This window comes from Hibiscus syriacus, unplaced genomic scaffold (genome assembly GCF_006381635.1).
Source record: "Hibiscus syriacus cultivar Baekdansim isolate YM2019G1 unplaced genomic scaffold, ASM638163v2 tig00110221_pilon, whole genome shotgun sequence".
NCBI classification, from domain to species: domain Eukaryota; kingdom Viridiplantae; phylum Streptophyta; class Magnoliopsida; order Malvales; family Malvaceae; genus Hibiscus; species Hibiscus syriacus.
Window position 1 is genome coordinate 909,296 of NW_024062635.1, and position 15,146 is coordinate 924,441.

General features: G+C 34.6%; 1 pseudogene; it reads right to left on the reverse strand.

Annotated features, from left to right (window-relative positions):
• The window catches only part of LOC120114207, a 44,700-nt pseudogene that overhangs the window by 28,300 nt on the left and 1,254 nt on the right, over positions 1 to 15,146 (reverse strand).

Below are 15,146 nucleotides of genomic sequence, written 5' to 3' on the forward strand. Positions count from 1 at the left end.
AAGTATGTGGGTTCCTAAAGAACTCATTACTACTAAAGATAAAAATATCCTACACAAATGGATACCTAAGGGGACTAGGATTTTGGAAACTAATGAATATGGACCCAAAAGAATTTGGGTACCAAAAATCAAAAATTAATCTATGTTTGTAGGGAAAGGAGCATTGCTACAAGGCACGGGAAACAAATTCAAATTCATGGTACCTTGATAGTGGATGCTCAAGACATATGACCGGAGACAAAAGCCGGTTCATTGAGCTTAACGCCAAAAATGGAGGAGAAGTGACTTTTGGAGACAATTCAAAAGGTCACATTGAAGGTATTGGTACAATAGGTAATACCTCTTCCATACAAATTAAGAATGTTTTATATGTGAATGGATTAAAGCATAATCTATTGAGTATTAGTCAATTATGCGATAAAGGATTCAATGTCTTATTTGAAATTAATGGTTGTAAAGTCATTGACATTGCATCTAATCGGATTATGCTTGTTGGTCATAGAATAGGAAACATTTACATCGTGCATTTAGATTCTATTGATATGACTAATTTATGCCTAGTTGCTAAGGATGAGCATGATAGTTGGTTATGGCATAGGAGACTAGGTCATGCTAGTATGAGTGTTTTGCAACGGTTAATTCAAGGAGACTTAGTAAGAGGGTTGCCTAAGCTTAAATTTGATAATGATAAAATCTGTGATGCATGTGCTAAAGTAAAACAAAAGCGAGTTTCTTTTAAATCTATTAATGATGTATCAACTAGTAGAGTATTACAATTGATCCATTTAGATCTTTTTGGGCCAACTAGAACTACTAGCTTGGGAGGAAAACAATATGCATTTGTCTTGGTAGATGACTATTCTAGATACACTTGGGTTCTATTCTTAAGTACTAAAGATGAAGCATTAGAAAATTTCATCACATTTTCGAAAATAATCCAAAATGAAAAAGGTTACTCTATCACTAGTGTTAGAAGTGATCATGGAATTGAATTTGAAAATCTTGGATTTATTGAGTTTTGTAATTCTAATGGTATTAGCCATAATTTTTCAGCACCTAGAACCCCTCAACAAAATGGAGTTGTTGAAACGAAAAATCGAACTTTAGAAGAAATGGCTAGAACCATGCTTTGTGAAAATAATTTGCCAAAATATTTTTTGGCGGAAGCCACAAATACCGCTTGTTATGTTGTAAATCGAGTAATGATTAGGCCAATTTTAAAGAAAACACCATATGAAATTCTCAAAAATAAAAAGCCTAACATTAGATATTTTCATCCTTTTGGATGTAAATGTTTTGTTTTAAACAACGGTAAAGAAAACCTTGGCAAATTTGATGCTAAAAGTGATGAAGGAATTTTTCTGGGTTATTCCTTAAATTCTAAAGCTTATCGTGTATTTAATAAAAGAACTTTAGTTGTAGAAGAGTCTATACATGTTGTTTTCAATGATAATCCCCTTCCGAGGAAGGATTCTTCTGTTAATGATGATGTAGGTATTGTACAAGCAAATGACGTTAGACATGACGTTGGAGAATCATCATCAAAGGAAGAAACAAAAGATGAGGAAACTCATGATCCCCTCGAGAATCCAACCAGTGAAGAAAGGGAAGTATCTTTTCCAAGAGAGTACAACTATGTCAAGGATGGTGAAATTATAGGTGATCCATCAAAAGGGGTAACTACTCAATCTTCTCTTAGAAATATCTGTAATTATGTTGCATTTATTTCATGCATAGAGCCTAAGAACATCAAAGAAGCATTAAAAGATGAACATTGGATTATGGCTATGCAAGAAGAATTAAATCAATTTGAGAGAAGTATGGACATTAGTTGAAAGGCCTAGTAATAAATCTACTGTAGGTACTAGATGGGTTTTTAGAAATAAACTTGATGAAAGTGGTAATATAGTGAGGAACAAGGCTAGACTTGTTGCTCAAGGCTATACTCAAGAAGAGGGCATAGACTATGATGAAACATACGCTCCCGTAGCTAGGATGGAAGCAATTAGAATGTTATTAGCATTTGCATGTTTCAATGAATTTAAATTATATCAAATGGATGTTAAAAGTGCATTTTTAAATGGTTTTATAAAATAAGAAGTGTACGTGGAACAACCTCCAGGTTTTGAAGATTTAAATTTTCCGGATCATGTTTTAAAATTGACAAAAGCTCTTTATGGTTTAAAACAAGCTCCTAGAGCTTGGTATGAAAGATTGTCAAATTTTTTAATTGAAAAAGGTTTTTTAAAAGGAAAGGTTGACACTACATTGTTTTTAAAGAGAAAAGGTAAAGATTTATTAGTAGTTCAAATTTACGTTGATGATATAATATTTGGTTCTATAATGATGTTTTTGCCAAGAATTTTCTAAGCTAATGCAAAGTGAGTTTGAGATGAGCATGATGGGGGAGCTCTCATTTTCTTGGGACTCCAAATCAAGCAAAGAAAAGATGGCATCTTCATTAATCAAGCTAAGTACGTCAAAGATATGCTCAAGAAGTTTGGACTGGAAAATGGGAAACCTCATAACACTCCAATGAGCTCTTCAACAAAGCTTGACTTAGATGAAGGAGGTAAATGTGTAGATGTTAAATTATATAGGTCAATGATTGGCTCTTTTCTTTATCTAATCGCAAGTAGACCGGATATTATGTTTAGTGTTTGCTTGTGTGCTAGGTTTCAATCATGTCCTAAAGAATCACATTTACTAGATGTTAAGAGAATCTTTAGATACCTTAAGGACACTCCTAGTTTAGGACTTTGGTATCCTAGAGACTCTAGCTTTAGCTTGCATGCCTTTTCTGATGCGGATTATGGAGGATGCAAATTAGATAGGAAAAGCACCTCCGGTACTTGCCAATTCCTTGGAAATATGCTGATTTCTTGGTTTTCAAAGAAACAAAATTGTGTGGCATTATCTACCACTGAAGCGGAATACATTTCAGCCGGTAGTTGTTGTGCACAAGTTTTATGGATGAAACAACAACTTTTTGATTATGGAATTGAAGTAGGTACAATTCCTAGTGTGACAATTGCTAAATATCCACACTCTAGAAAAGCACATAAGACATCACTTCATTAGAGACCATGTCACTAAGGAAGATGTAGTTCTAGAATATGTTGATACTTTGCATCAATTAACGGATATCTTTACAAAACCCTTAGACAAGGAAAGGTTTTGGACACTTAGAAGAGAATTAGGTTTAACTAACCTATCTTCACTTAGGTTTTCAAATAATGTTTAAAGATTAATTTAATTGTTTGAACATAATTATTTTTCAATATATGAGTTGCCTATACCACTAGAAAAGATTAATTTAGCATTTTATGTGCTTAAAAGTCGGATTTTAGCATTTTAGTGAAGAGGGAATCGATCCCCCCATGAGGGAACCGATTCCCCCTTTGAAGGGGAACCGATTCCCCCCACAGGGGAATCGATACCCCCCTGGGGTTCTGTTAAATCGGGCAGAACACCCCCAAAAACCCCAAAACCCTCATTTTCTTCTTCTTCCGCCGTTCTTCACCTCTAAATCTCTCAAATCTCCATTTTTGCCTCAAATCAACGATATTAATCGGAATTTGCTTCAAATATCATCTTCTAAACCTGTTGGAATCATTAAAATCGTGCAAACAACATCAAAATTCCCTCAATCTTCATCTTTCAAGGTAAATTTTTCTAAACTCTCTATTACATTGATTTTGAACATAGGATTAGTTTTAATTAGTTCTAGGTTAAAATAGTGATCGGGCATTGATTTTTTAGTGATTAAAAACTAGATGTTACAACTAATTTCATCAAAAACACAAGAATTTTCCAATTTTTTTTTTAATTTTCGAAATAAAAAAATGTTAATTTTCAAATTATTGTGTTTTGATTAAATTATGTTGTTGTTATAAAAACTATACATATATTGTTTCTCAAAACCATATTTTTCAAAAGTTTTTCAAAAACTTTGCCCATTAGGATTGATTTAGAGAACCTTGAAATATTGAGGACTCAATTGAGTTTTGGGATTAATTGAATTGCATACATTTGTTTTTAAAATTGCAGGTTATCAATTCTATTCTGATTTCCTAAACCATGTCCAATCCTAAACGTGCTAGGTCTTCATCTAGTCGTTCTAGTCGTCAACCAAATCCTCCTCCTATTCCTCAAAATCCTATTCCAAATCTTGATCCTAACTTGACTATCCAAAATTCTTGTTTCAATCAACCGGGTCCTAAAGATTATCGTTATTGGTTTTACCAATATTTTGACTCGTATAAGATTAGGGAAGAACGTATCCCATCTCTTCAAACTATGGTTGATATTAACTTTAAATATCTCCCTATCTTGCACGAATGGAAATTTGATAAACTTTTCGAACTTGAACCCGTTGTCTATCATCAACTTGTTCGTATCTTCTACTGTAATGCCGTTTGTATCAAAAATCGTGACAAAACCAAAACCATAGGAGTACGTTCCTACCTCCTAGGTCAATATTTCCATCTTGATCCGGATTACATATCCAATGCCTTAGGCTTGGATAATGAAGGTTTATCAAACGAAAAACAAGTTTTAGGCTCACGATATAAACGAAATGATAGTGCAAGTGTTCTAGATCTTCATAAGCGTTTTCTTCATCTCATGATCACTTGGTGGTTTCGACCATCCGGGGGTCGTTATTCTACTCTTAGAGCTTTAGACCTTTGGTGGTTGCATTGTTTTGAACACAACATAAAAATAAACCTTTCCGAGATTATCTTTGCTGAGATCGTTGAAACCGTTAACCTAGTGCCAAATAAGAAACTCTGTTCTTCACTAGTTTACGGTTGTATCCTTAGTAATCTCTTTTCTAAAGCCGAGCTTCGAGTTGGTCTAGATGCCGCTTTTCCTCTTAAGAAACAAATCAATCTTCTTTCTTTAATAAGAACAGGATGGTCAAAAATAAAGAAACCGGTGAATGGGTTCGATCTTCTGCAACTACTCCGGGAGCTAGTTCTTCACAAGCTCCACCCGAAGCTGACGAAGATCCACAGTTTGACCAATTAATGAGGGATATCGATGAAGCTGAAGATGAGCCTGCGCAACCCGAGGAGCACGCACAACAATCGACTCAAATGCCTCCATATTTTCAATCTTTTATGGAGACATTTGATTACCAATATGCGACCATGGATTCGCGCTTTACTTCTATAGAGTCTCATCTATCCACAATGGGAGCTCAACAATTAGAAATTCTTCAGGAAATGCGTGCAAATAATGAAGCAACCAATGCACGTATTAATGACCTCACTAACGAAATGGCCGCTATGCGAGCTCTATTTCCTCCTCCTGATCCGGATATGTGATTAAATGTTTTACTTTGAACTCCAAACTTATTGTTTTAACATTTTGAATATTTTGGAATGTTTGATTTTGTGGATTGTTGGATTTTGGATTTATGGATGGTGTGAACTTATATGTTTGGTGTGTTTTATTCGTTATTGCATCATTTACATCATTATTAGCAATATGACCAATTTTGCCATATCACATTATTTATGAATATTGATTACGAAACTAATGGCTAACGTTTCTCTTAATTGTGATCTTAGCAGCTTATGCATACATATACCTAATCAATTGGCTTAATATTTTTCACGTTCATTTGAATCTTTTTGATTTAACAAAAAGGGGGAGAAGTGTGTTTTAAGTGTGTTTTAAGTGTGTTTTTAAAAATGATAAATGGGAGAAGTGTTAAAGTAAGGGGGAGTAATTTCAAAACTTGATTTCAAAATCTTAAAAATTACTAAAATGTTTTGTTATATCAAAAAGGGGGAGATTGTTGAAAACATGTTGATATTTCGATATAACAAATTAAGTTAAATGAATTTTAAGATTTTCCAAAATGATTTTCTAAGTATATTCGATATAATTATTTGAATATCAAAACATTACTCAAAATATTTCAAAAATCATTTTTAATCCTTACTTAAGTGTAAAAATAAGTTTTAATCTTAAAACAATTTCAAAATAATCTTTCAAAGTATTTCGAACCATTTCAAAGCCAAAAATTCCAGATTGCTCAGAGGGAACCGATTCCCCCCTAAGGGGTACCGATTCCCCCTGAAGGGTTTGGCTCCGAGATTTCCAGAATGCTCGGAGGGAACCGTTTCCCCCATAGGTGGTACCGATTCCCCCCTGTTCAACGGTTGAAATATTTGAATTTTACACTTAGGGAACCGATTCCCCATAGGGGGTACCGATTCCCCCCACGCTCCAAACTGTTTTATTAATTGTTTTCACACTAAAACGGCTATATGATCTTCACTAATCATCCCCAACGTTCAGAAGAGATTCAAGGTGTATTTAAACAAGTTCTGAAGCCCTTGATCAACAAGAAATTATAGAGAAACAAGAGAGAAAGCATCAAACACCAAGTTTGTGCAAACCAAGCCAATTTTCCTTTCAATATTCATTTTGCTTTCAAGAACACCATTTGTGCTCATTTGTAATTATCTTTGAGTGTTCTTTTCTTGTTCTAGAATTGTGCAAACATCTTACCTTGTGAGGTTTTCTTGTAAGTTTGCAAATTTGTAATCTTCTCTTTGGGAAAAAGAGTGTTATCAAGAGTTGGGGTATACTCTTGAGGGATTTTGTAAGGTTATCTCTTTGGCCTCAGAAGAAAGAACAAATTAGTGAATTTGTTGGAAAATCCTTAGTGTGGATAGCTAAGGTAGTGGACGTAGACTTTGTTTGAGAAAGTCGAACCACTGTAAATCGCTGTGCAATTACTTTCAATTTTTCTACAAAAGCTTCCACGAAATTTTTAATTGCCAATTCACCCCCTCTTGGCCGATTCCGTCGATCGATTAACTCAACAGTGATATTCAATTGATTGATGTCTTGAATTGAATAATTATTGTGGTCTCTACCTTGCTTCCTTGAATGTGAAACTTGACAAAGAACGGTAAATGAAATTTTTGACAAATTTGATTATATCATACTTGAGGACAAGCATGAGATAAGTGAGGGAGAATTTGATAAGTGTTCATAATCGTTAATATTTGCTCGTTAATTCTTTGATCTTATGGAATTATTGCTGCTAATTTGGTTGTGTTATGCTTGTTTTCATGCAGGGTTTTACTTTCCAGAATTAGTGATAAAACGGGTGCATTCTGCATTTTTTTTATTATTTCGTCATGGCTGGAGACATGGGCATAACTTTGGGTACGACACAGTCTGATGTGGCAGTTTCTAGAAGGTCTAGTTAGCGACAGTTTCTAGAAGATCTACTCAGCGCGCCTTCTGGAAGATGAACGAGCAGAGTTGCATTAGGAGACTTGTTTAATGTTTTAATTTAGGGAAAAAACAATTATATTTAGGATTATTTTATTTTATTTTATTTGTTTATCCTTAGGCTTTGAGAGGCTATAAATACCCTCTTAGGGTAAGCCTAAACTCACAACTTAGATTACAATCTTCTTCTTCTTTCTAGTGTATAAAAATTCTCTCCTTTATTTTTTTTTTCAAATTTTTCATTTTTACATTTATTTTCAAACTTGTTTTTCAAATATGCTAAGTATGACTTTTGTCATGCTTAGCTAATTTTCTCATAAGCTGAGAGCTGAAGCGATGACTCAATTCCAATGGGAGAATTGAAACTAAACCTTAATAACTTCGAAATATCTCTCTCAATCTCTGCGCTTATTTTTCAAAATCAAAACAGTTTTCAAAATCAAAGATTGACTTTGGTCAAGTTGTTGTTGCGATTAAATGTGTGGGAGGAAGGATTGGCTTTTTGAAAGCACATTCGACTTCCTGTGAACACACTTGGTGAGATAGCTTCGCCAAGAGAGAATTGAGATCGAAATTAACGGCTATAAAAGAAACAATCTGAGTCAGTCGCCACGAACATAAATGGTAATTGATCTACGACAATTGATGTTGATTAGATTAGTTTCTGAAGCCATAATCAAAGATTGCCTTGGGTATTTAGTATAAAAAATAGAGTCATGGGGATTGCCCTTGTAGAAAAAGTAACGATTTGAATCTCGAAGGGAAAATCTAATTCGATGATCTAAAGGAAATTGAGTCAAAGCGAAGCTTGAGGCTATTTTTAGCATATTCAACTTTCAATGTTACGCTCTTTTATTTTCACTTAAAATTGCCTTTTATTTAATCCCTTTTATTACTTAATCGGCTTTTTACCAAACCCTCTGTTTACTACATCACGCCTGGCTTAAACAAATCAAACAAAAATTTATAATTTTCCAAGTCCTTATGGATTCGACCCTTACTTATCTTTACTACGCATTTTCTTCATTTATCAATTAAGAAGAATGAATTTATTTTTACATCAAAACGACAGTTGTTCATACACTTTGAACATCTATGGTATACGTTACAGTTTCAGATTGATGCACTTGAAAGATATTTTGCAAGATAAAAAAGAGAATTTGTGAGGAGGTTGGAAACTTTAAGAAAAAAGACCAAATTAAGAGAGGTCACAACCCATAAAATCCATGAACATTACGTATGGAAGGTGAGTGATCCTATTTGTAAAGAAAAGATTGACTCAAACATACATGTGAGCAAAAACGAATTGAGAGAAAACCTCAAAATAGAATTTATGAGGATGTTGGGAACTTAAAGAAAAAGACAAAATTAAAAGAGATCATAACCCATAAAAGCCAATAACATGACCCATGAGAGGTGAGTGACCTATTTGTGAAGAAAAAAGTGACTCAAAACATAGATGTTAGCAAAAAAGAATTGTGAGAAAACCTTTTTCACAGAAAACCTTGCATCTTTGTTTGCTTTCGAGAATTATTTTTTTAGATTTCTAACATTAATAAGGATTTGCCTAGTGTGTTTATTTCTCTCTTATATGATTTTCGAGAAGTGTTAAAATGATCCACCTAACAGATTACCACCAGAAAAAGGGAAACAACACCAAAGTGATCTAATTCAAGGTTTTATCATATGTAGTCGAACAGACAATTTTGGAGAACCCAAAGAATTAGATTTGCTAAAAAAGGTTATTCCCAGGAAAGCCTTAGTCATTGTACCATCTCAGTGACGACACACGAATTAAACCACTCCACAGGTAAGTACACTATTATCTATGTTGATGATATTCTTATACACTCATTTTCTTTTGACTAGGTTCAAATACTTGAAGCTTGGCTACTAGACATACTTTCGACAAAGGTTATCATCTATAGTAACCATAAATTCTTTAAGTGGTTAAAAGATCGAGGTAAGAAAAACATAATAGAATATGCACTATCCCAAAGGTACACTCTTATCTATCACACACATACTACTATTCCGAGAATTGAACATATCAAAGATGTACATCATGATGACTAAAAAAAATCTGATATATATATATATATATAGACACACTATTATTTTAAAAGTGCTTTTAATGAGTTTTATTTTATATATGGGTTTTCTTTTCGACTAAACATGTTATGTAGTCCACAAAGCTCCTTACGAGATTCATTATTTCCTAAACCACACTTAGGAGACTTCATGGACTACTTTCATGAACCACTTGATGTGGTTTTTAAGAACTCTTTCTCACCACACACGAGTGAAACCATGGAGGAAACTTATGTTGATTTTCTCTCAAACAAAGACAACAGTGCTTGATGCCATGTTGATTTTCAACACTTATGTCCAAAAGAGGATTTCAAGACAACAATAATTAGATTCCAACAAGGAACAAACCTCTACTTAGCACATAATGGCACATCACATCGATCCAGGTAAATGTTTCTCAAGTTTTCCTTTCTTCACATCTAATTCTCTTTCTCTTGAATTTTTAGATTCGTGGACGAATACTTTTGAGGAGTGGAGAAATGATACATGTACTAGAGTCTATAACAATGACAACATATGATTCTTTGGACTAATGTTTATACTCAAACCTATTAGAAGAACAAAGTCTCGAAGATTCAAAACATATCTACTCGGTAAGTATAATGTGAGTGAATGCTTAAAAGGCTTTATTCTACCTTTGACATTACAGATTTGATGTAGAATATTTTTGAAGAGAGGGAAGATGATACATGCATCACAAGGCTCACATCAATGGAAGATGGACTAACACTTCCAATGGACTCACACGACCAAGCTTTGGAAAAGAATAATAGCAAATTAGCAGACTTGCAACTACTTTTTGAGTGTGATCTTGAAGTTATTTGGTCGACATTATTTTGGATTTACGATTGGATATCTCTTATCTTTCCAACTATTCTTGAGTCGCATTAATCCGATATCGAGAACTCAAGATATGGCCATTTTAGTGAAGACAATGCATGCAAAAATTCTTATACGAGATTAATACGGGATTTTGTAAATATTACGAATTTTTAATATTTTTATTGATTATTTGTAATATAATTTAATATATGATGATGCATTATCTTTTAGGATTAGATTTATTATTTTATTAGGAATTAAGAGAGAGTTAAAATAATTTAGTTTATTGTTATTTTTTTAGTTAGTCTTGTTACTACGAGGACTCTCCAAACATTATATAAGGAGGCCCTCCCCCTCATTGTAAACATCAACTTTTCTTATTTTATATACAATACAATGAGTTCATTTTTGCAAGAGTTGATTTTCTTGTGCCTTTCTTCTTTTGTTCTTCCGAGTTCTTGAGAGAATCTTCATACTTCGGTTTGCCTTTTCATTGCAAGTAGAAGTGCTGGTTAGAGCTGTATTATCAAGTTTGCATTTTCATTGTGACTAGGAGGGTTTGATAGGGCATATGCATTTGTCTATTCCATATTCCATCTTCATCATCAATAACATTCATAATTCACGCCAACTTCATCCAAAATACTAGGTTTGTGTTAACTCACAAACCTACCAAGGTAAATTTTCAATTATTTTTTCTATCTAAATCTAGTCATTCGATTTCTATTCCGTATTCACCATATTTTCTGTCTTTTTATCCTCATTACAACTAGTATTTACTCATAAAGATCAAACCATTACACCATTGGGAATCTATTACAAAGGGATAAGAACATCTTTCTTTTATTACACACTTTATTCTTGTTTTTAATTCTTTATAGTTTTTATCACCCTTATTTTTATTGTAATAATCTCTCTCTTTGTTTATTTTCCAGAAACTAAAACTATCTTAAAACCCTAATCTTTATCACCGCCTTCAAATGCCTATTCAAAACCATATGTTTCTTCATCGAGTCTAGAACTTTACTAGGTTTGTTCCCTCGACGAGAGCAACGTTCACATCATCCACTGCCGCTTCTCTATCAAGGCCCATAGCATAAAAGACACTCATGACAAACCTTCAGCTCACAGAGTCAAAAGCTTTCTGAAGATCAATCTTCAAGGTAGAATGGGGTGAAAGAGACTTCCTAGCATAACCTTTAACAAGCTCTTGGGCTAAGTGGGTGTTGTCCATAATACTTCATCCATGAACAAATGTAGATTGATTCCAAGCAATCATACTTGGAAAAACCTTCGATAATCTCCCAACAAGGATTTTAGTGATCGTTTTATAAACAACTGAACAACACGATATAGGGAAAAATCATGCATCATAATCGGGCTAGGCAACTTAGGAACAAGAGTACTCGTAGTAGCGTTGAAGACTAGAAAAGGAGTAGAGTAAGTAAGAAATACCTCACAACTTCAACAAAATCCTCACCTACAATCGATCAAGCAGCTTTAAAAAACAAGGACAAGAAACCGTCTGGGCCTAGAACTTTATCATCATCGTGACTGAAAATAGCCTTATTAATTTCCTCAGTTGAAACCTCCCAAGTCATCAAATCGCCTTCCTCACTAGGAAGAGAAAAACAAAACCTCTAACAATTCCACTTCATAATCCTCCATATTATGGTCTGAAGAACTAATCAAGTGAGTGAAGAACTCCACTGCTTGAGCAACCATGTCATCAAACGTGTCAAATTTATTGCTAAGCTCATCCTGAAGAACATGAATTGTGTTCCTTTTAGTCCTCTCAGCAACCAAAGAATGAAAGAACTTTGTCCTCATATCCCCCTTCTGCAGCCATATCTCCTTAACTTTTTGCTTGTTATAAAGTTGCTCAACCTATTCCAAACCCCTCAGCTCAACTTGTAAGGCATGCTCCTTACTAACCTCCTTTGCAACCGTACCCAGAGAAAGGTTTTGAATTTGCACCTTCTCCAAATCCTCTCTTTTCATCTTAACCTTCATTGAAATGTCATCCAAAATTTTTTTATTTAATTCTCTAAGACACCCTTTCAGCCTTTTCAATTTTTGGAACAAAACCTGCATCGGGCACCCATCCACAACCTCGCTCCAAGTCTCACTCACCGTAGAAAGAAAATCCATATAATGTATCTAGAAGTTAATAAATTTGAAAGGCTTTGTCCTGCTAGCAGGATTTTCCTTAAAATCTCAGACCAAAGCAAGACAGTGATCTGAATCCTCCAGAGCCTGAAATTCAACGAATGAAGTAACGATTTTAACAAACTAATGAGGGTTAACAAGGAATCTATCCAACTTTTGAGCCAAAAATATGTCATGTTGCTTATTCAACCAGGTAAATTGAGGCCCACAATAGGATGATCAACCAAGCCTAAGTCTTCCGTGCAATCATGAAAATAACAAATTTCATCCCAAAAACAGGAACAGAACCATCATAATCAAAACTTTCATGCAGACTCGTAATGATATTGTAATATCCCCACAAAATCCAGGGAGCATCACAAACTCTACCACTCATTTCATGCATTTCATGCCATAACTATTTCCTATCAGACCCCGAATTACTCCCATACATAACATAAATGAACATGTCAGTTCTATAACACACCCCTTAAGTGAAATAATATGATCCTCAATCTGAACAGCATCAAAACTTAATCCCTTCTTCCAATATAACCAGATTCACCCATTAAAATATCAGCCATAATTATTTATCACATTCCACTCAGCAAAAAATCTCCCTAGTTTCAAGGAGACAAACTACATCAACCTAAAGTTTGTTCAACCTATTCAAAACTTTAATTGCTTGTGAGGATTATTGCATCCTCTAATATTCCAAAAAGAAATAATCATGGTAAAGGATTGGAAGAAGAAACTACATTACCTCTGATGACTTCAACCCCCCACCAACAACCTTCTTTGCCTTAACCAAATGATCCTTATTTTTTGCTTTTAACTCTTGTAACATATTAGCAACACCCTGAGAAGTAGCTCTAGACTTTCGAGGTTGTCCCTCCACTCCTGACAAAGAATTATCCCCATCCATAGATGCTAAAATCTTAAATTTGTTCTTTTAGCTTATCAAAGACTTATTAACATCAACTTTCAATTTACCCCCACTCTTTTTAGACTGAGAAGATTGGGCAGTCATCCAACCAGACCCCAACCACAATAGAATCCTCTTCAACAACCTCTGCCACCCCTGGATTCATAGTTACACTTGCAACTTCAACTACACTAGGATCCAAACTCACTTGTTCCTTCTCCTTTAACTCCACCACTTTCGGAGATTTAACCTTCCCAACTTCAGTAGCCATCTTCCCCTGCTGTGGAAAAAATTTGTCTAAATGTCCAAATATGCCACACTTCGAATAGCAAGGTGGAAACCAAGGAACTCCCGACCCATTGTTCAAAACAACCTCCACTAAATCAGGAATAGTATCCCCAACTATCACTTCGATACAAACCTTTGCATACTCTAACCGTTACTTAGAAGCCATGATTGTATCCATATGCAAGGGAATCCTACATGCACTAGCAATATAGCTCAATCCACGTTTAGTGAAGAGCTCTAAAGGCATTCTAAACAAGTGAATCCAAATTGGCATCTTAACAAGATCAAATTCAAGATGCCCTAGATTAGGTTCTCACTCCCTCAAAAATAAAGGCTTGTTCTGAATATGCCAATGACCTCCCTCAAGAACCTAATCCCGAGCATTGGAATTCACAAATGAAAAAATATACAATCCAACAAGCTACACTAACTTTCACCTGTGAATCCTTACCCCAAAGCATCGCAGCAATCCATTCCATGGAACTGAAGTTCAGAGCTGGCCCAATAAACTGCCCAACCAAAGAATACCTTCATTACTAAATTCTCTCGTTGAAGACATTCGGAAGAGGCTTCACTGCAATCGAGCCCTCAAGATTTTGAAGAGGGAAATACTCCAAAGTTTGCTCCTGCACAGCCGCTAAAAGCTTACACTAGTCTAAAATATTCTCAGCCACAGGTAAAGGCATAGCAAAACCACAGATCTGTACTCAAGCAATCAGGCGCAGCAAGAATCGTACCCAAATTGGAGAAAAAATATGCAAAATCTCATACTCCATTATACCGACTAATGAGCGCTGAGAGAGAAAAAACGAGAGCCATTCTTTTACCTAGATCTTAAATGCTTGAACATGTTAAAGTGATAACAAACGATGATAAACCATTTCATAAGCTTGTCGGAATCCAGCAGGTAAGTCCATCGTCATCTTGTTCCACTCATTTAATACAGTATCTAAAAATTTTCGATCAAAAACCTGGGAGAGAAAATGATGGAAAATCAATAATTTGGGAGAACATTTTATTTTTTAAGAACCTAACAAATATGTCATTAAAAATGCATAATGTATCATCTGGACTTACTCTCACCTCTTCAAGAAACATACACCTTCTAGATAGTCCCCCTCTTCTCCATCCTCATCATCATGAAAGTCATCGAAATAATCGTCATCATCTCCACCATCATCACCTCCATCCCCAACTCCATGATTAATTTTGTTTCCAATATCTCCACCACATCCTCAAGTTGCAAGCCTGTAATTTCAATGATTTTAAAGTAATCTTTACAAAACTTTGGAAAATGTTTTCAAGGAAAATAGTATACAAGACCTAAAAAGAAATAAACATCTAACTTATTAGCAACAAATTACTGAAGTTAACAGTTCAAGGGGCAGGCAAACCCAAACCCTCAAACCAAACACTTAAAACAGAATGAATACGCACGCAGATATATAAACAATAAATCAGCATAGACATGATACATATATAGAACTCCTAGACCTAATCATAAGTAACATTTAAAAAACCAACTGTAATGCGAAATTAGGGATGTAGATCATGCATGTCAAATCAAAAAGAAGCTATGATGTCTTAAAAACTAAAATCTGAAAAAAAAATG